Below are 22,074 nucleotides of genomic sequence, written 5' to 3' on the forward strand. Positions count from 1 at the left end.
TACCACGTAAATCATAGGGATTCATAAGTAGCCATTTGATATGAATATCATCATTAATCGCATTTATTGATCACCTGAGTTCAAACTATAGCCAACCCAAACGCGAGTACTACTGTACTTTTAATTGACAGCTCAGGCTACGCCAGACGACGAAATAACAGTATCGACTCTTTTTATATTAATTTAAACTAAGTATTAGTTTAAATTTAATGAATGTAATCATTCATTAAATTAATTGATGATGAAAATAATGCAGGAACACTAATTTAATTGTCAAGATAAATGAAGACAACATGCCGCATCTTTAGGGGACAGCTATAACATGCGCTGTGTAGTTTCGTTCATGTTTTAAATATCTAATGGGTAAAATGCATTTAGTTTAGTGGTTTTCATTTTTGTTTTATTTATTTTTCTCATATTTGGATAATTAAATTGAAAAAAATAAAAAACCCTATCATTTAATGAGTGATCTGTTTGTTTAAAAGATGACCGAGTATGCATTTTAAACAAAATAATGAAATATGTTTTATATTCGATAGTATTTAAAATTACACAATTCGTGTTAAAATATACAATGAAAATAAAAAATTAAATGAGAGTTTGTTAAAAAAAAATATATATATAGAAAACTGTTGCATTACTTTGTTATTCCTGCAAGTGCTTTTCCTACTATAAAATGATCACTTTGAAATAAAAATAAGAATATAATTAGTGCTGCACTGTGTTAGTGAAATTAAAAATATTCATTAAAACACCAAAGTTATTTATCTAATAATTTTGGCAATACTGGCGTTAATATGTGGGAAGGCTTTTTTCTTTTTGTTCTAAGGATGTGGAAAAAAATGTGTTATCATTATTGAAGAAAGGGGTTCGATGCCAAAAATTAACATTTAATAAACCAAATTTTGGAAGAAAGTATTACTGAATTGTAACGCTGAAACGAACCTTCGACGTTCGTTGCAATTCGTTCGCATAGAAGTGTATTTGCAATATGGCAGTTTATCGATTGAGGAGCAGCTAAACCTCAGGTCAAAAATCGATATACGCTTTCAAAACCAAGTAAGTTCTTTATTAAACAGTTTTTGTTGATAATTAAAACATGTTTGTTCATAGTTGCAATCTTTTGAATTTAGACCAAAAAGTGGATTCTCGTGTAAAAACCTGTCATCAAACCAAAGAGAAAGATTACTACTGACAACAGACGTAAAACAAAAAATAGGAAGGCAAGTACATAATAAGAGAAAAAAGTATACTAATAAACAAGAGGAGGAGGAGGGGTAAACATGACATATGGAATTTCTTCCATTTTTAAAGCAGAAATTATATATATATATATATAGCTTTTTCAAAAAAAGAAATGGTAAAACTCTTATCCTTTCAAACTTTAACCATTTCAATTTTTACGCTACATATAAATTACAATTGATTGGACACTATGATTGTATCTCTTCTTCCAGTCACATAGCTTCCTGAGGAGCTGTTGTGGCCACCAACAAATTCCTTCAACTGCGTCGATCGTGTGCTATACTAGCAGCATCGAGAGTGTCATGTCCAGAAGTTCACTGATCCCATCCTTCCATCTAGTTGCAGGCCTTCCTCTGCACCTCTTTCCCTCGGTTTTTCCTTCTATTATATTCTTCAACAGAAAGTTTTCCTTTCTTAGTATATGACTAAAAAACTTGAGTTTTCTTTTGTTGATGCTATGAAGAAGAATTTTAGGCCTGCCAATTTTATTCAATACCCACTCATTTGTTCTTCGATCCAAGTAAGATATACGCAGTATTTGTCCTCTAACACCACATTTCAAATGCCTCACTTTTCTTCCTGTCAACTCTTTTCAGATTCCATCCTCCACATAATGGAGTCACTGGTTAAAGATGCATTGCAGGATCATCTAGACAAGACTACCGCAATAATTCAGACATGGGTTTGTTAAAGGAAGGTTTTATCTGACAAATTTCATAGGATATGATGTGATTACAAAGGAACTGGATGCAAAAAATAATGTTCATATATCATATATTTGGATTTCAGGAAAGCTTTTGACACTGTTGGCATGGAAGACTATTGTACAAATTGGAGAAGAATGGTATTAAGGGTAAGTTGCTACAATGGATAAAAGGATGGTTGAGTGGGAGAAGACTGAGGGTGGTAATCAATGGGTGCTGCTCTTCGTGGACTAATGTTATTAGTGGAGTCTCACAGAGTTTCGGTGTTGGGTCCACTGTTATTTTGTATATTTATCAATGATATTGATGAAGATATATCAGGTTTAGTGTCGAAGTTCGCAGATGATGCAAAGGTTGGCGGGGTTGTTAATAACAGTAATGACAGTGTGCTACTGCAACAGGATCTAGAAAATTTGGGCAGATTACGAACCTAAGGGGGCATAAATTCAAATTAAGAAAAGACAGATGTAGAATAGATGTGCGGAAATCTGCCTTTAGCCAGCGGGTGTTAATTGCTGGAACAAACTTCCATCTGTCGTTGTGGAAGTTGATAGGTTAAGTAAATTTAAGGAGGAACTGGACAGGCATTTGGAGGGAATGGTGTGATTTTTTTTTTTTTGGCTGATGCTGCATAAACTCATACACTTGCTTTCTTGCATCACATGCCACTACTATTACTACTACTACATTCACATCCATAAGTGGAAACTGGAAAAATTAACGAATCAATGATTATCAGTTTCGTCTTTAGGGGCAGATCATGATCTCTCCATAATTTTATCAGATCAGTGACCAACGTTTTCGAAATTGCCTGTCGTTTCTTTACATCGTTTAGGCAGTCACTTTTTTTATTTATTTTTGACCCTTAGTAATCAAATTCATCAACTTCTTCGATATCTTGCCCATTAACCTTCACTTTACTGGAACCGAAATTATCGCCAATCACCATAATTTTAGTTTTAATAAAAAATAAATATTCATTTATTGCAAATACAGCAAGCCCATCACAGCACATGGCTAGGGGCAGGTAAAAATAGAACGGGAATGAATAAAATAATCGAGTATATGTACATAGCAGATTTTATATAGATATTAACAATGCCTAGGAATTTTAGTTATGAATTTAAAAATTGCAGAACAGGACATTTGGCTTTCAGTTGCAATTACTGGGTTGGATTACTTTTCTTCATTTTATCGGAGATCTGACTCCTGTAGGCTTCAGAGTTGATTAACCTGTTGCAATCAATGTTGTGATGATTTATGAGGTGAAGAGATGCATTGGGGAACATTCTGTCCATTTGTTTGAGCCTGGAGAGGTTGGATTTGAATTGCTGGTTTCTTGAATTTTCCCTGTTGGGGATAGCTATTATATTGGCTAAGTTTGGTGAATCGCATGCAGAGGTGATTAGCTTTGCAAGAAGTATGACTCCAGACTCGTTGATCATCTGTTGCAGAAGCTTTGTTTTTAGGTTTTTATAAAGCTGTTGCCTGGATATTGTATGGGGAGAACGAAGCTTACTATTGAGCCATCTAAGAATCCAATATTCTAGGGCAAGGAATTTCTTGACGGTTACTTGAGGAGCACCAGACCAGATTTCGGAAGCATAGGACAGAATGGGAAAGATGCATCTTTGAACATGCTTAATGTTCAAAAGCTGTTTAATGACTGTTTTTCTGTCTTGAATCGCTGCTGTTTCTTGTTTGATTAACCATTTTGCTTTTTGAATTTTTTGAGCAACATATAAACAGTGGGCATTAAAGGAGATATTTTTATCAAAAACAACTCCAAGGTCTTTGTGAGCGTAAACATTTTACACACATTCAGAAACAATCCTTTTTCCTTACTTGCTTCACATACTCTCCTCAGAGTTTCTTTAATCGGCTGAATTATGTGGATTGGGAAACCCATAATAGTCATCGTTTCCCATAGTTTCTCATGTTGAACACAATCAAATGATTCTGCATAATCTATAAAACACAAAACGTCTAGAACATTGAATTCTTTGCATTTTTTAATAATCAGTTGTAGACTTAAGATCTGATCTCTGGTTCCTCTACCCCTTCTGAAACTTGCTGGTTTGCAACAGTATTAATAAATAGTACTTTTTTTTTTTTTTTTAGTTTCAATTGTCCCGCTTTAACATATAAAATATCTGGTCATTTTACTCTAGAGCAGCGGTTCCCAACTTATTTTAATCGCGGAACGCTTTTCACCTTGATAAAAAAAAAAAATTTGGAACCCTGACAACTTTTACTGATTATAAATAAATCAAAAAATCAAAAATAATTTATTGAAAATACAAAGGGAAAAAAAATCAGAATAATGTAAAAACAAATATTCAAACTGGTAATTAATTTGAAGGATTAAACGTCTTCTTTTCTTTCAATATTCTTTCGAGATTTGGTTTAATTATGGACAGCTGAATTCTAATGTCAGGAGTGGCATTCAACTTACTTCTGCTGTATTTTGTTTTTGTCGCAGTGTAGAGCGAAAATCCGCTTTCACATAAATGTGGTATTAAACGGCAACAAACAACGGATTGCCTTTTTGAATAAATTTGGATATTATTCTTTTCAGTCACACCAAAAAACTTTTATTTGGCTGTTTAATGTCAGGTCGATGAGATTTTTATACTGCGAAGTAGATAGTTCTTCAGGTTTTTCTTTAATATTGAAAGGATTGAAAACCCAATAGTTATTGTCATCTTTTAGTAGAGGAAAGTATTCATTTAATGCCACAGTAATTGATTTTAGATGAGAAATAATTTCTTTTCGAATTCCTCGTCAATTTCACACAGTTCGATTCCTGTAAAAAGTCATTTTAAAGTTGGAAATGGATCCATATTAGTTTTTCAACAGCCATGGTCCAGTATTGTAACTTTCGTAATAATGATCGTAATTTATCTTTTGTGTTGAAAACATTTACATTTTTTCCTTGACGGGGGAGAGAAACATCATTCAATTTTGTGAATATATCCGCCAGAAAGGCAATTAGACTCAACCACAAACGTTTCTAAAGCTATCTGGTAACTACCGTCAGGGGTAAAGGAAAGGGTTTTTGCTTCCGTAAAGGGGAGTACAGTGGTCTCAAACAGTTTTTAAATTCTGTACAGTGGGATCAACTGACGATGTTACCAACAGTAAATTCTAAGTGGGAAGCATTCAAGGAATTAATCGTGGAAGCTACTAGACTTTATATACCGATTAAGAAATATCGTTCAAGGTTTAGGCCTAAATGGTTATCAAATGAACTAATGAGACTCGTGACAGAGAAGAAAAATGCATGGGATGCATATAAATTATCAGGTGACGCAGAAGCCTGTGGCAGATATAAGCTAGTCTGTAATCAGGTCACAAAGGAGGTTCGGCAGGCGAAGGCGGATTACGAGAAATCTTTGGCAAAAGATGCTAAGAAAAACAGCAAGGATTTCTTTACTTATATAAACTCTAAAAGGAAGGGGATGAATATGATTGGTCCACTTGACATCGATGGTTCGACTGTTGATGATCCTGCTCAGATAGCAAACAAACTGAATGAGTATTTTGCATCTACATTCACACGTGAGGAATTATTACAGTTTGAAAATGGAAGAAGGTTATCAAATTGTAGCAGTGTGCTTAATGATTTTGTAATAACTGAGAGCAAAGTGGAGGAGAAATTGTTGAAGTTAAACATAAGAAAGGCACCTGGGGTGGATGGGATCTATCCAGTTATTTTAAAGGAGGCGGCAAAGCAACTAAGCAAACCCTTAGCCATAATTATGAGAGCATCCTTGGACTCAGGGGAGGTTCCCATGGACTGGAGATGTGCAAATGTGTCCCCAATTCACAAAGGTGGATCGAAGGGTGACACGAGTAATTACAGACCAGTTAGTTTAACTTCTGTTCCGGGTAAAATAATGGAGTCACTGGTTAAAGATGCATTGCAGGATCATCTAGACAAGACTGCAGCAATAATTCAAACACAGCATGGGTTTGTTAAGGGAAAGTCTTGTCTGACAAATTTGATTGGTTATTATGATGTGGTCACAAAGGAACTGGATGCGAAAAATAATTTTGATATCATATACTTGGATTTCAGGAAAGCTTTTGACACTGTTGCGCATGGAAGACTACTGTACAAATTGGAGCACAATGGTATTAAGGGTAAGTTGCTACAATGGATAAAAGGATGGTTAAGTGGGAGAAGACAGAGGGTGGTAATCAATGGGTGCTGCTCTTCGTGGACTAATGTTATTAGTGGAGTCCCACAGGGTTCGGTGTTGGGTCCACTGTTGTTTTGTGTATTTATCAATGATATTGATGAAGGTATATCAGGCTTAATGTCGAAGTTTGCAGATGACACAAAGGTTGGCAGGGTTGTTAATGACAGTAATGGCAGTGTGCTACTGCAACAGGATCTAGATAATTTGGGCAGATGGGCTAAGAAGTGGCAACTGAAGTTCAACCTTGACAAATGCAAAGTACTGCATATGGGTAGAAGTAACCCCAGAGAAACGTACCAACTGTGTGGTACTACACTTAAGGTGGTAGAAAATGAAAAAGACCTGGGAGTAATTGTGCAGTCAGATATGAAGTTTTCTGAGCAATGCAGACAGGCTGCTAGGGCAGGTCATGGGGTTTTGTCAATGATATATAGGAATTTTGCTAGCAGGGAAAAGGAGGTGATTGTCCCTCTGTATAAGGCAATGGTCAGGCCACGCCTTGAGTATTGCGTACAAGTCTGGAGGCCTCATTTTAGGAAGGATGTAGATTTGCTTGAGCGTGTACAGAGAAGAGCAACACGATTGGTGAGGGGAATGAAGGGATCCTCTTACCAAGAGAGGCTTAAGTTCTGCAAATTGCAGTGGCTGGAGACTAGGCACCTGCGCGGTGATCTGATTGAGGTCTATAAGGCCTTGAATGGGTTGTGCACGCTGAATTCTGATGGGATCCTTCCACTTGTTCAGATTACGAACCTACGGGGACATAAGTTCAAATTAAGAAAGGATAGATGTAGAATAGATGTGCGGAAATTTGCCTTTAGCCAGCGGGTGGTTAATTGCTGGAACAAACTTCCATCTGTCGTTGTGGAAGTTGATAGATTAAATAAATTTAAGGAGGAACTGGACAGGCATTTGGAGGGAATGGTGTGATGATTTTTTTTTTTTTTTTTTTTTTTTTTGGCTGATGCTGCATAAGCTCCTACACTTGCTTTCTTGCATCATGTGCCACTACTACTACTACTACTACTACTACTACTACAAATTTGTCATTGTGTAAGAATATGGCGAGCTCTTCTCATAATTCAAACAATCTGACAAGAACTCTGCCACGTGACAGCCATCTAATTTCAGTATGTATCAGCAAAGATGCATATTGGCTGCCCATATCTTCACATATAATTTGGAATAATCTTGTTTCAAGTTAATAATTTTCACTGCTTCATCTAAAATACATTTTAAAGATGTCTATGAAGAACACAGTGACTACTCGTACACGTTTCAGCAGCATTTTTAATTCGTGTTATTGCCCCTTTCACAGGTCCTATCGTTGACTTCGCGCCATCGTTACGTACTTCGACACATTTCTCCCAACTTATTCCACGAGTCTTCATAAAATCGTCGATGAATTTAAATATCATTTCTCCTGTTGTATGGTTTGTAAATTTTCACAGAGTAACATGTCTTCTTCAATAGAATTATTGTAGTAATAACGAACGAAAACTAATAAAATTGAGAAGTTTGCAACGTCCGTTGTCTCATCTAATTGTAAAGAGTACTCATCACATGACTGAAGCCTTAAAATAAGTTCCTGCTCAATATTCTCAGCCATATCATGAATTCTGCCTGAAACTGTATTATTTGAGAAAGAAATTTTATCAAATTGTTGACAGGATTTCTTATCGAACATACACCGAACAACATCTTTGACGCATGGTTTTATGAGAGTTTCAGAAATTGTATGCGCTTCACCTGCGAGCGCTATACGGTAGCTTACTTTGTAGGAAGCCATTTTGCCTTTTCGTTATCCAACAACATTTTCAACATAAAATGTTTAGTTTTGTCAAGAGACTCAAGTTTTCTTTAAAAAAACTTGACATCTTTACTTTTATATTCTGAATGGTTCGTTTCAAAATGTCTGCGCAATTTAGCTGGTGCTAACGAACTATTTGATAAGATCTTATTGCATAAAATACATAACGCATCAGGGGCCTCGGTATTTCCTGTGGTCGTTAATCCTAGTAATAAATAACTCGAGTCGTATTTACGTTTTTTATGACTTAGCGATGTTTTAGTATTGACAAACACTTCCCTTTTCCTCGATTCATCTGCTACTCAAATAATGCTAGTGCCTTGATCGTATTTTCGTCAGTATCCGCTTTACCAGTCTCCTTGTCAATAGAACATGTGAACTGCTTGCTACACTTTTTTTTAAAACTCCTTCTCTCAAACAACGATCCATGATATTTTAATTTGGGGTATACACAATCGTAATATTATAAATTAATACGATGCCCATTTTATTTTTATATGAAAAGTACATAAGACATCACAAAATGATTGCAGCGCAAAATACCACCGATCTATGACTGGTAAGCCTGCTCGAACGCTGTACCGCAGCGCCCCACCTCACTACAGATGATTTCGTCAGGGGATATGACTCAACTAGTGGTGGGCGAATCGAATGCAAGTATTCGATTCATTCATCCACCATTAGACTAACCGGATTTTATTTTCCACAAATGCGAGCCGTGCAGAGTCTGTGCGCAGGTCCCCTATCCCTATGGAATATTAATAATTTTTGAAACTTTATTTAAATTAATTTTTCATACATATTTTAAACTATTAATTAGAGTTCAAAAGCTAATTTTATTGTGCAACCCCAAATGTTATCCCTAGGGTTCCGCGGAACACAATTTGGGAACCCGTGCTCTACAGCAACTAAGCATATGAGGAATCGGTTATTGTGCCCACAAATTCCGGGTCTATGGTCAGTTAACTGTTTTGCTGTATGAAATAAATGCAGTGAATTGCAAGAGGATGGAACTGAGAAAATATCGTAATGTGACATAGAAATAAACATTACGTGATAGTTACATAATATCAAATCTGAACATTTAGAAAAGACCGTTACTGTTAAAAATTTTAAAAAGAAAAAAAAAAAAAACATCATCAGCAACAATGTGATGAGCAGGGCCAACATGAATTCTCGGACACGCAATGTGTTGCTTGTTTCGAATAAGCTATGTGATATTTGATGAGAGGAAAACAAAGTGGGATTAACGCCCCTCTTTAAGAAAGGGTTCAGAAGCCATATAAACAAGATAAACAAATGGAAAACGAAAGATAAGGTTATCAAAATGTAAACAATTATGTGCTGCTATTTTCGAACCAACTGTATACCAACTCATTTTTCGAGCACTCCTCTGAAAATCGAAACCTTTAACTTATGAAGTTAGTGTCTGTACCAGTTTATTGACATGTCGAACAAGTATGCTTCTTTATTTGAAGAGGCTTTCACTACTACCTGGATATGTTAAGAAATGCATTTTTAAATTCTTTGCTAAATAATATAAATTTAGTAATAAGATGTTAACAAGTAAGCAAGGTAAAATTTTAATACAAATACTTTAATCCACTGGTGTACATTCAGTGGACAGTTTACTAGATACACTCCCTCCCATCATCATCAAAGGAATCGACCACTTCGTCAAAGATAATGTCATGTGTCCACACCAATAGCTACATAAAGTAGGTAATCAGATACTGACGCTACTGCCTACTGCGCCCTCACGGGTAGCCCAGTTGATAACTAAAAAAAGTCAGCACAGCTTGTTGATGTGAGAAATCGACTGAAAGTGTAAGTACTCGTGCAGTCTAACAGATGAACTACAATCAGTCCAATGGCAGGACAGTTTAACAGGCATTGTGCAAGGGGTATATCCAATGACTTGGCCCTGTCACAGACGGAGTGCAGAAGACGTCATCGGGTTTCCCTTTTGTTAGCCAAAAACAAGCAACTACGAACAAAGTAGCTATAAGGAAGAAACAACACTAGTTTGGAGAGCGATAAAAAGGTCGCCTGGTCGTTTTTTTTTTATTTATTTTTTTAAAATTTATTGTACCAGTTGTTCCCTGCCAAATTATGGCATCCCGCCGTATGTTACAATACCGTAACATACAATTTACACTATCGTGCAGAAAATGAGGTACAGCCATTTAAAAGTATGCAGCAATGTCTACAGTTCATTCGGCTCACTCTCACAAAGATAAGAACTGTCGTCCATCCGCATATTTCGGCAGTCCAGAACTAAATAGCACAAGGAACTGCCCAGTCCAGACAACAATACCCAGCACCACAAGCAAATGTTTAGACGATAATAATAACTTTCCTCCACCTTCCAATTGCCATTCTTGACAATTGGAAGATTCTCATACATCTGTCCTTTCCGATGGTGAAAGCACATTGACCTAAAAAGTATACTCAAATTAAGAGGTATTCTTCCTGTTAATAACTGCAGTGCATCATCCGGCATGCTATACTGAGCCTTAAGAGCACTGCTCTCTGAAATGCAAATATCTTGCGCATATTTGTCCTTTGCAACATTCTATCCAAACATGGGCACTATAACTTGACAATTGGTAAAAAGACAGTCGTAGACTAGCCCTAGTGTTCTGCCTTTAACTCCCTACTCCGATCTGGTTATTCTTGCTATCGTAGCGACAAAATGACGGATCCTTTGCCAATGTACGACACAAATCCTAGACCTCAGTCTATTTTTATCCCTAAATACGTTATCGTTTTCAGACACTGTAGGCGTACATCTCCTATCCTACTGAGTGCGTTCTTCGTGACAGACAGATGCCTTTTAAGAGTATGGATTTGCTTTTTTTAGTTGATACTGTCAACCTATGAAGAGGAGACCAACCATGCAGCTCTGATAACACAAATTTGAATCTACTTCTAGTTGCAATCGTGAGTCTTCTTCCACAAGTATGACCAGGTTATCTGCTACGCTATCATCCGGAGTAGCCAATCATTTAGTACAAAATTCCACATGAGTGACCCAAAGACAGATCCCTGCAGACAACCCCGAACCACTTGTTTGGTAACAGTACCACTGCTTGATTTGCTATAACAAATCGATCTGGAAAATATTTTTTAATAACTGAATAAATTTGCACCGGGCATTACGAAGCACCATTAGTACACTGTTCCTTTCAAAGTGTCAAACGAGCCTGCACAGCTACTAATAGACCCAAACAGTACTTTTTTTTTTCTCCTTTCCGGGGCATCGTCCGTAAATCTCCCTGGCGTAAACCCAAACTGAAACTCAAAATTCTTGTCGCCAGCAGTTGAATCCACACTATTATTGAGTTTGGCAGAAGATTTCAGAAGTTTCAACAGTGCCTGCTTCCACTGGCACGGCAAGATTCCATCATAATAGCACGCATTAAATGCGCTGAGCGGATGACACGGTCTTACTGTAAAGCTACGTTTGATTACTTCACCCTTTATTATATGAGATTTCCTATTAGGTCACCTCTAACCACCCTCGATTAAGTCGAGAATAGAGAATGATTAGAGAAATGCCAGTCAGACGAATTCCAGTTCCAGCAGTTCTATGATTGATGATTCTTGTTCTCTTTATTCATACTACCGATGTCAGGTGTCAACATTGCAGGCTGGCGGTGGAAGTGAAATGATGTGAGGAGTTTCCATGGCACATTTGGGGCCTCTGATACAGGTGAATCAACGTTTGAATGCCACAGCCCACTTGAAGATTGTTGCCAATCAGGTACATCTATTTATTCATCTGCTCACTTCCTCACGCTTTCTGAAGAAATAACTACTACTACTACTTCCAGTAAAATAATGCGCTGTGTAATAAGGGATTATTACATCAATTTATAAGAAGGGCAATCGGAAAAGCTGTTCAAATTACAGAGCAATATGCGTCTTTAACCTGCTGTTAAAGATTCTTGGAAAATGGACCAGGAACCATTTAGAAGCCCGAATCGAAGTGTCAGAAGAACGAAGTGGTTTTTCAGCCGGAAGGTTATGTATAGACCATATCTCAACAGTACGACAGATCCTTGAAAAATGCCAATCGAAAGGGAAAAAAATCTTTATGATTTTCACTGACCTTGAAAAGGGATACAACACTGTTCCAAGAAAACTCTTATGGGAAGCACTGAAAGAGGCAAATATTGGTGGACAACTGATTAACATTATTAAGACAATTTACAGGAATAATAGATGCAGAATTAAAGTGGGATCAGCTTTGTCACCTGAATTCCACACTTCAAAAGGCTTATTACACGGCTGTTGCATGTCACCAACACTTTTCAAAATTTATATCGACATCTGCCTAAGATCCTGGTCAAAAATATGCGATAAAATGTGATTTCCGATCAACAAGAACATCTATATTCACAATTTACTTTTTTCAGATGATCAGGTGGTGATAGTACAAGACTTAGAAGATGCAGCCCATGCATATCGTCATTTGTTTGAGGAATATAAACGATGGGGTCTAAAAATCAATTTTAACAAGACTGAAATGTTGTCTTCAGGATCAGGACACATTCTAACTATTGAAGGTTTTAAAATCAAACAAGTCGATAAATTCAAATATTTAGGATCAATCTTACAAAGTGATGGATCATCCCAAGCAGAGATCAATAAGAGAATTGCAGACGGAATTTAACATGGCTATTGCCATGCTAAATTCTGTTCTATGGAGCAGAAATGTTCTAAATGAAAAAAAAAAAGAAACATATTTCAAACGATTGTGCAAAGTCTTCTATTGTATGGAGCGGAAACCTGTACGTTGAATAGGCGAGGGGAAAACAAATTGCTCTCCACATAAATGGATATTTGGTTTGCGCTCAGCAAGAAGTGACAGAAAACGGAAGGAAGACATAAGAGAGAAAATGGAAGTGAAAAAGAATATTAACACTATCAAAGAAAAGCATTTAATATGACATGTAAAACGGATGCAAGAAACCAGATATCCAAAGGCTATCCTGGAATGGATACCTTCTGGAAGAAGGAGAAGAGGAAGACCTAGGAGGACATGGATGGATGGAGTACGGGAGTGCATGACAGTCAGAGGTTTAACAGATCAAACAGACCAAGACACCTTGAGCCGCACTTTATGACGGAAAAATTCCTACCAAAAAATAACTTGTAGGCTGAGGAAACCCATTGTAAATGGAAACACTCCTCTTGAAGAAGTAGTAGTAATAAGGGATGGATCGTTCGTGAATGTTTTCAGGAGCATGAGTGACTTTACCACACTCCGTTGGCCTGTTCTTTCTGTCTCCAAATCTTAACTCAAATGAACATCTGTTGGATGAGGTGGAGCAAGCTGCTCGTGACAGAGATCCGTCGCGGTCCAATAGCAGACAACTGCCGGATGCAATCTAGTCAGCATCCTTGTGAAACGCTTTCGGCACTTCGTGAAGTTGAGGCCTCATGGCTCGATGCTATTCTGAATGCTAAAAGAGACAGTCAGTAAACCCAATAAGCTGGCCGCTCAGTGTAAACTGTAATATCAGCAGTATACTTATATGAATTATATTATTCACTACAATACTATAGCGGCTATATTTACATCTCATTACATGCGATTTCCTTCTGTATTTGTATATTTGATGATAGGAAAAAAACATATCTTTGTGAGGAGAAAACAGGGGCAAGCCATTATAACGGAGAGTAGCCGATTGCTTTTTTTTTTTTTGTACAAACAAGTTTATTAATCTAAAGCTTATTTTTCATTTTATAAACAAGATAAATGGATGGAAAAGTAAGATAAAGAATGTTGTAAATTATAATCACTTCAGTTAAGGCCTGAGTAGCGTGACTTTAAAATCATGCAGGTGACGTTAATAGCGAACAGATAACCAAACATCGTAGACACATGACATCAATTACCTGTTAGCAACTAACAGAAAGAGAGAAAGTGAAAACAGGCGTATTCCAGAATACATTATATACAAAATAACTGATATTATTTAATATTATCAGCATCCCTCTTTTCTGATTTGTCCTTTCGTTTGCGCACACGCAGATTTCATAGATTGAGCGATCGTTAACAACAAACGTTTTAATAAATTGAACACAAAGGCGTAACTACTTAACATAAGCAACTATTTTACAACTCTAACCCAGTGACTGAAGTGAAGAAAACATATCAACTCCGTGGCCAAACTTCATATGATTTCATCTGTAAGTACTAAGTGTGACTATTTTTATAATCTTTAAAATATATGCATTGTACTTTCTGTCTAGGAAATTATTATTAGTATTAGAATATTCATATGATGCAAGGAAGCGGACGTTCCTGCAACAGCCGCAATAAATAAATAAAAACAATAATACAATTCAAATAATTTAATGAATTGCATTAAACGATGCTTTAATGCAGTTTCTATATTTCCTGCAAGAAGAAATAAAAAAAAAACACATTTCACTGGGTCAACCATGCATTTTTCAATAACTTAAAATATTTAGACATCGTCCACTGATGTTATTTTGGAAGAATTATTGGGGTGCTTTTTTGAAAATTTTGTCCGGGATAATTTTTCGAATGCATCCAATGGATATATTTGCGTACTCTCGGCTAAAATGAAAAATCTAAAGAAAGGGCACTAATTCACTCCCGTTATATTATTAATTCGCCAAAAATTGTCTTAAACGAAAATGAACGCTCTTAAAAGATGTATACGAGTACATTTGGCTTACTCTAGAAAATGACAACCTTACTGGAATAAAACTGAGTTTATTCTCCTCAACAGTGAAGCTAATTCTAGAGTGGTGATGATCTCCTATCTCAAGCTGGTTGTTGCTATCTGGATTTTCAAAGATTCATTCACTTAGATTTTTCATTCCGGTGTCGGAATGAAAAATCTACATTTCCGGGATATTCGGAGTGACAGAGAGTTACATTCTCGACGTTTATTGCACCATGCACCTTTTACAATATATTATTATTGTCAACGCTTGCAGTGATCAGGGAAAAACGGATTGGTGTGACGAACAGCATTGTATAACCTTCAGTGATGGGTTGCCTTTATTTAATCAAATTCAACAACTGTTCAAACTTCACTAAAGAGAAAGATACACACGAGATAGAAAAGTTAAAGAGAATAACAAGATGAACAGAATCGAATGCATGAGATATATTGAGAAATCTGTTCAGGTATATCAAGATTGGAGTTAATACAGTGGATCAGTACGACGAGATTGGATGGAGTGGATATGTATGGAGAGAGTTGCAGTGGTTACAATCGATAAAAACCGACATTGAGATTATTTAAAATTAGCCAGCGGGTGGTTTCAAAGATTTTGGCGATAGCACTAAATATTGTGATGGGACAGAAAGCACTGGGATCTGTTATATTTCCCTTTTTTTCATAAAATTGTGAGCGTACTGAAAAGCAACAGGATAACAAGCACTATGAACACAGTAGTTAATCAAAATGGCTGGAAAAGAACAAGAGAGACTGAACTCCTCGGCTCTTGTGGTCGTCCAGGATTATAAATTGAACTTTTGAAAATATTTACAACTATAAAACAAAAAACAATTCTTGTAAAAGTATATATATTATCACGAAAAGAACAACCTTTCTTTTACCTAAATTTCATTATAATAGAAGTAATGCCAAACTGCTACAATTGGTCCTGGTCTCTTCTACTGTATCCAATATAAAGAAAGAAGTCTGGTTGGTTCTTTGCGGTTCACTTTTCAACAAGATATATAAAAATGCAAATAAACTGCCACTGATCTTGTGGCTGTCCGATTATCTATGCTCGGTGCAATTCAAGTAGAGCACACGATATTCGTAAATACTGTACTAGTATTTATCTGTTTTCAATTAATTAAATTGTTTATTTTCTGTTTATTTCTCCGTTGGATTTACACTACAATTAACGATTTTTTTCATCCTTTAATTCAGGGGTCATCAATTGGATCATAGGATCTAATTGGTGACGCTAATAGGAATACGAAAAGATTTTTGTAAGCATTGCTTTAGAAGGTAAATGTAACCTCTTAAAAGCAATGTTTAAAAAGTTACATATGATGAAGAGGTATTCTGTTGATGCAACGGTTTCAATGAATAAAAGATTAATAAATCAGGTACGACAGATGGCACCTAAAAGCGCAAATCAACATTAAAGGACGCAAGAATATATATAAGTTTGTATTAATATATTGAATTAAGTATGCATAAATGGATGTGAAAGTTACAAAGTGCCAGTAACTAGAAGGGTGTAGAAAGTAGAAAAAGAAGTGTAGTAGATTTGTGAAAGAATGTTAATATAATATCCCAGAGGTTATGATGAATTAAGAGAATTATGGGTTAAATTACTAAACCAATAGAAAGTGACAGAACTGTAAATTAAAATTAATACATCAAAATACTAATAAAATAAAAATGCAAATAAATAAATAGAAAATGAAAATAAAATGCTAGTGGTATAGCTGTCATCAGATATGGGGGGGGGAACATTAAGAAAATGATCGAATATAGGTAAGGCAAATATGCTTTATCAAATGTCAGCTAAAATAAATAAATATTAATACATGATCAGGTATTTCGTCAGGGGCCTACACCTGACCATGTTTCAAGAACTGCGTTTATGTATATAACACACACATATATACTGTATACACGCACACACTGATGAGCCAAAACATTATGACAAACGAGTTGTTATGAAAATCGAAGCAACTGCAGGTGAATTACGGCGCGAGCAAGGGCCGGGACACGGTATAAAAAACACCTGATACTGAGCTCCGTTAATCAATGTTACTCTTGTTCTTCAGATGGGAAAGGCAGCGGACTTATATGTTTTATAATACGGACCCTGATGAAAACTAATTGGTGACCTGCTCTAATCAATAGGGATGTTTCTTTTTTCTATTTTTTCTTCGGACGTTCTTACAGATGAGTTTATTTTATTTGTACACATCTAGGGAAGCTACTGTTCCGGGGTCACCATCATGTTTATGTTTTAGTTGTGCTTTTGGTTTAAAAATTATTTATATAAGGGTAGGACAAATGAAAACTTTGACCCTCTTATATATTTATTATTTTCTTTAAAAATTCCTTGTATTATTTAGTTAGAGATTAAATATATAACAAGTGTTATTTAATAAAAGACAATAAATGGGATTTTTACTCATCTCAAAATAATTTAATTTTCTTCCAGGTTCCTGAAACAAATATGGATATTTTCTTATATATTTCTGGACTTTTCAACACGACAGCAATTGCCTTGTTGGCTTTGTTTTCAGTGTATGTGATATTTTGGGTATACAGACGACATGAAAAGTACCAAACATTCAAGCGCTGTGGAATTCCAGGACCAAAGCCAAACTTTTTTACTGGTAATCTTTATCAGATGCGTGCTTATGAAACTCCAAGTCACGCCATGAGTGAGTGGAGGAGAAAATACGGGAATATCTTTGGATATTACATAGGAGACGTCCCTCGCCTTTATGTGAAGGATCTGGATATAATCAAAAATATAATGATAAAAGATGCTCATAAGTTTACAAACAGGGAAATGCCAGTGCTCTGTGTAGAACCATTTAATAAAAGTTTGCTCTTTCTCAGGAACAAGAGATGGAAAGACGTTAGAAAAATTCTAACTCCAACCTTCAGCAGTGGTAAGATCAAATTCATGACCCAAATCATTAATGTAAAAGTAGACCTTCTTCTTGAAGTCATTGCAAAAAATGCCAAAGAAAATAAAATGTTTGATATTAGTGAATCCTTTCAGGCACTAACACTTGATGTTATTGGCAACTGCGCCTTGGCTATGAAGTTATCATGTCAGAGAGATGAGAATGATCCTTTTCTATTGGCAGTTAAAGACTTCTTTCTGTATTCCCACAACTCTATTGTGGACATCGCTAATATGTTTCCTGTGCTTGCTAAATTTATGCATATCGCATATGACTATGTGAAAGCAGGAAAAATATTATCGATGATCACGGAAAATCTAAAAGAAGTAATTGAGATTAGGCAACTACATCCAGAAGAGAGAGGAATCGACTTCCTTCAGTTACTGATAGATTCAACAAGCCACGATACTTCGGAAGAATCGGAAAGCCTTTCATCGCTAACCAAGGAGGAAGTCATTGGAAATGCTTGTCTTTTTCTGTTGGCAGGATATGAAACAACAGCCACATGCATGGCATTCACTGCATATCTGCTAATTAAACATCCGGAGATTCAAGAAAAACTTCATCAAGAAATATCCAACTGCTTGAAAGACAAAGTCACTCCCAACTACGATGATATACAAAATCTTCAATATCTCGATCAGGTTATAAATGAATCTCTGCGTATCTATCCTCCAGTGATCACTTTTATTGAACGAGAATGTTCAGAGGATATTACCATCAATGGAAAAACAGTCCCTAAAGGAGTTATGATACAAGCTGCAATTTGGGATATTCATCATGATCCGATGCTATGGCCCGACCCGTGGAAATTTGATCCTGATAGATTTTCACCAGAAAACAGAGAAAACTTGAATAAATTAGCTTTCATGCCTTTTGGAGTTGGGCCCCGCAACTGTATTGGAATGCGATTTGCTCTGCTAGAAGCAAAGTTAACTATTGCAAGGATTATTAAGAATTATAAATTACTTCCGTGTGAGAAAACGGACGTTCATTCTCGTCTAGTTTGTCACACGGTTATGATCCATCCGGCTAAAGGCGTGTATGTAAGAGCTGTACCTAGAAATTAACTGTACGTCCATTTCGATGTTGAGTTCTTGAGAGAAGAGTAGCCTTAAATTTTTGTTGTTAAGTAATGTTTCTCAAACTTACAATAATCGCGTACCCCAAGTGAGAGTTATCTTACCGGCGTACCCCTTCTCGGGCGAAGATAATTTGGGGGTAGTTTTAATAATACTGTTTTGTCTGGACTAGACAAATACAGTACAATATATGGTATTTATTTATTAATACATAATAAAAGTTATAGATATATATGTACTGTACATAGAAATAATAATTTAAAAAATGGAAGTAGTAATAAAAATCAACACACATTCTGACAAGATAGCGTAGTATATATGGGGGATTCGTACCATTTGTAAATTAAAGTACGCATGTTAGCTAGTGAAGAAAGCACGTTTTTAATACTTACTATTTTGGTATTGAAATTGGTATTAAAATGTGTAGATTTAAATGAAAATTAAATTGTTACGTACCAAGCACCTTTAACGTTGTACATGATAACGTACAACATTCACTGAATAATGGATTTGTCAAAATTTAAGAAAACGTGCTTTCTGAAGAGACTACTCTCGCTGACATTCTAAAATTAACCCAGATACTGTTCATAAGTACAACACAATGGAATTCATTTGCAGAAAGGGTAGACAAGCAGTAAACAAAGAGCATAATTATCAAGTGATAACTTTCCACAAATGTCCTGTAAAACGTTGCTTGGGTCACTACATGGGAACACACACACCGGATTCTGTTAAGACGTGTAGTCCAATAGAATTTAGTGAAAGTAAAGAGAAAGAAGAAAAAAATTTTTTTCATGGACGGTTATATAGCTCTATCATCTTTTATGATTCAATAAACTGAAATTGTGATTCTAATAAGAGAGTTTTACACACTGCAACGTATAAAGGTTTTCAAGTTTTGATTCAATAAAGCGGCTGTTTCATTAGCCAGTGATTCCCATAAGCGGAACCCACTGTACTAAATTTTAATTAATTGTTTTCTGCAGCAAAAAAAAAGTACCAAGGATACCACAATTGGAAAACGTTAATAAATGAGTTTCTGCGTCAATGGATCGAAATGGGTTAAGAATTTCTTCAGTTAAATCTGACGCTAAAGAAATAAAACGAGGGTGGATGCACAACGTACAGATATCACGTGGTATATTAATAACAATTATTACAGTTATTGACAATGGAAGTTTTTCATGGACTTGATGGGAGAAAAAAATTGCACCTGGGGTATCTTTAAAAGGAAAGAGAACGGTTCAAACCGAAGTGACATTCTTAATCTGCCGTGCTATCATATTTCACGATAATAAATTATCAATTCCTTAAAAAGTCGAAATTGCTGTTTCGAGGGCTATGAGCATACCTGCGTTTTCAGAGAACCAATGGCTATTAATTAAAAGTTGTACGCCATCAATACTTTTATCTCTGAAAATATTTTAGGAAAACGAGCTTCTGTAAAAAATGAATCAATCAGTTAGGAATTTCTTCAATGAAGATTATTATCTGTAATACATCAAAATGTACATTATCAAGGAAATATTGTTAGTGGAAAACATTTTCTCGCTTCTCATCCAAGAGTGTAAAACTTCATTGTTTTTATGATTTAAATATAATTAATCGCGCATCTGAGATATTTATTTATAGCATAATATTACAATTTCTTCAGAATAGCAGAACAATGTGTAATATATGTTGAATTATGTTGTAAATTAAAGAATAAAACAAAGTTTGTGATAACTATTTGTTTTTGCTAAATGTAATTCTGTAATAATGAGCAAACAGTAAACACACAGTTAAAATTGCAGTAGAATTTCTGTACATAAATGCAAAGGCTAAACCAGGGAGTTACAACATTTTTAGAAACAACCTGTAAAAAGCATTTAAGAAACGTTTCAAAAGTAAACTAAAACTCAGACAAACTGCCTATCTTTGTTATGATTATAATAAAAGTACTTTATTTGGACAATTAAACGAAATACAAGATGCCAAAGATAGCACGCGAGATGATTATACGAAGTAAAATTGCGTGACCTGTATTTTCCAGAAACTGCAAGCGGCTAATTTTTTTGCTTAATTTGGCTCACATGCTAATCGATTAATTAAGAGGATTTTTTTATAAATAAACTTCTGTAGCCCCCTCACAGCCATGTTTTCCGGGATTATTCATATAATAAATCGTTATTTGGAACTTTTTTTTCAAGTCTTCCGTGTGTTAATTAGGGATGGTATTAGTTTCCTGTAATTATAATATACAAAACTGTATTATAAAGCTACCAACTTTTTTGAACTCTAAAAAAAAGTACCAAGGGTACCACACTTGGAAAACGTTGGAAACTCCAGATGGTACATAACGAATCTTTTTAAGACTAATGCAATGCACCCATGTACAATATTTCGTCCGGTGAATGAAGAGCTGCTTCGAAACTTGAAGTCAATATTATTATTAATCAAACTTTAAGTTTACAACTTCATCTAGGTAGCAGAAAATGCTGGGAAGGCCAGTAATGGTAAATACGTTTAGTACATATGAAGGAATGAGTGACATTCGGAACTAAGAAATTACATACGTAAATAGTTAAAAGGACTTGAAAACCACAAAAGTAAATTTATAACATCCACACCAGCACACTACATTGATGGCCCAACAGCTTCACACCAATAGAGAAAAAAAAGATTGTCCCACAACTATTCAGCACAGAAGAATAATCTTCATAAAGAAAAATGTTTTCAAGCGCAATCTGCAAACCAAACATCCAGATCAGTGGCAGGTGCTACCACCTGCACTTAACTGTGACAGCAACAGGCTCAAACTAAAATAATTTCTCCCATTATTCAGAAGCTGTACTGCGAGCCCAACAGACTCGTCATTGATTAAAAAGAAAAACATCGTGAAACGATCCTTCAGTCTGCTTCCATTCCAATCCAGCAAATATAGATACTGATGCAAACTGTCTTTGAAACGTGTAGTTTACATTTTTAAATTGTGCAAGTCTTAACATACTTTATTTGAATAGTTTGATTATTATAATCTGTTTTGATTATTATTAACATACCTTACATTAACTCCTGGCCTTCTTGTGACCATGAAGGGCTTGTTCAACCATCCTGGAAAAAGACACCTTTGTAACAGCTACAAAGAAAATTAGTTTTACAAGATTACTAATAATATTAATAAATTCAGGAATAATTTTTATGGAGAATTTATTTTCTGTTTATTAAACCAACAACACGTCATTTATTGGAAATACATGGTTAGCTGTATCGTATACTTATTTGAATTGCGTTGTATTTACTTACATTTGATAGGTTGAAAGGAATTTAAACATGATCTCTTGGAATTTAAACGTGATCTTATAATAGAGATAGTAAAAAG

General features: G+C 35.5%; 1 pseudogene; it reads left to right on the forward strand.

Annotated features, from left to right (window-relative positions):
- The first annotated feature begins 17,207 nt into the window (after positions 1-17,207).
- LOC150081609 (cytochrome P450 3A8 pseudogene) lies at positions 17,208-18,701 on the forward strand (annotated as a pseudogene).
- Positions 18,702-22,074: the final 3,373 nt, after the last annotated feature.

The sequence above is a fragment of the Mastigoproctus giganteus genome, chromosome 8 (genome assembly GCF_048544385.1).
Source record: "Mastigoproctus giganteus isolate SK-2022 chromosome 8, ASM4854438v1, whole genome shotgun sequence".
NCBI lineage: Eukaryota > Metazoa > Arthropoda > Arachnida > Uropygi > Thelyphonidae > Mastigoproctus > Mastigoproctus giganteus.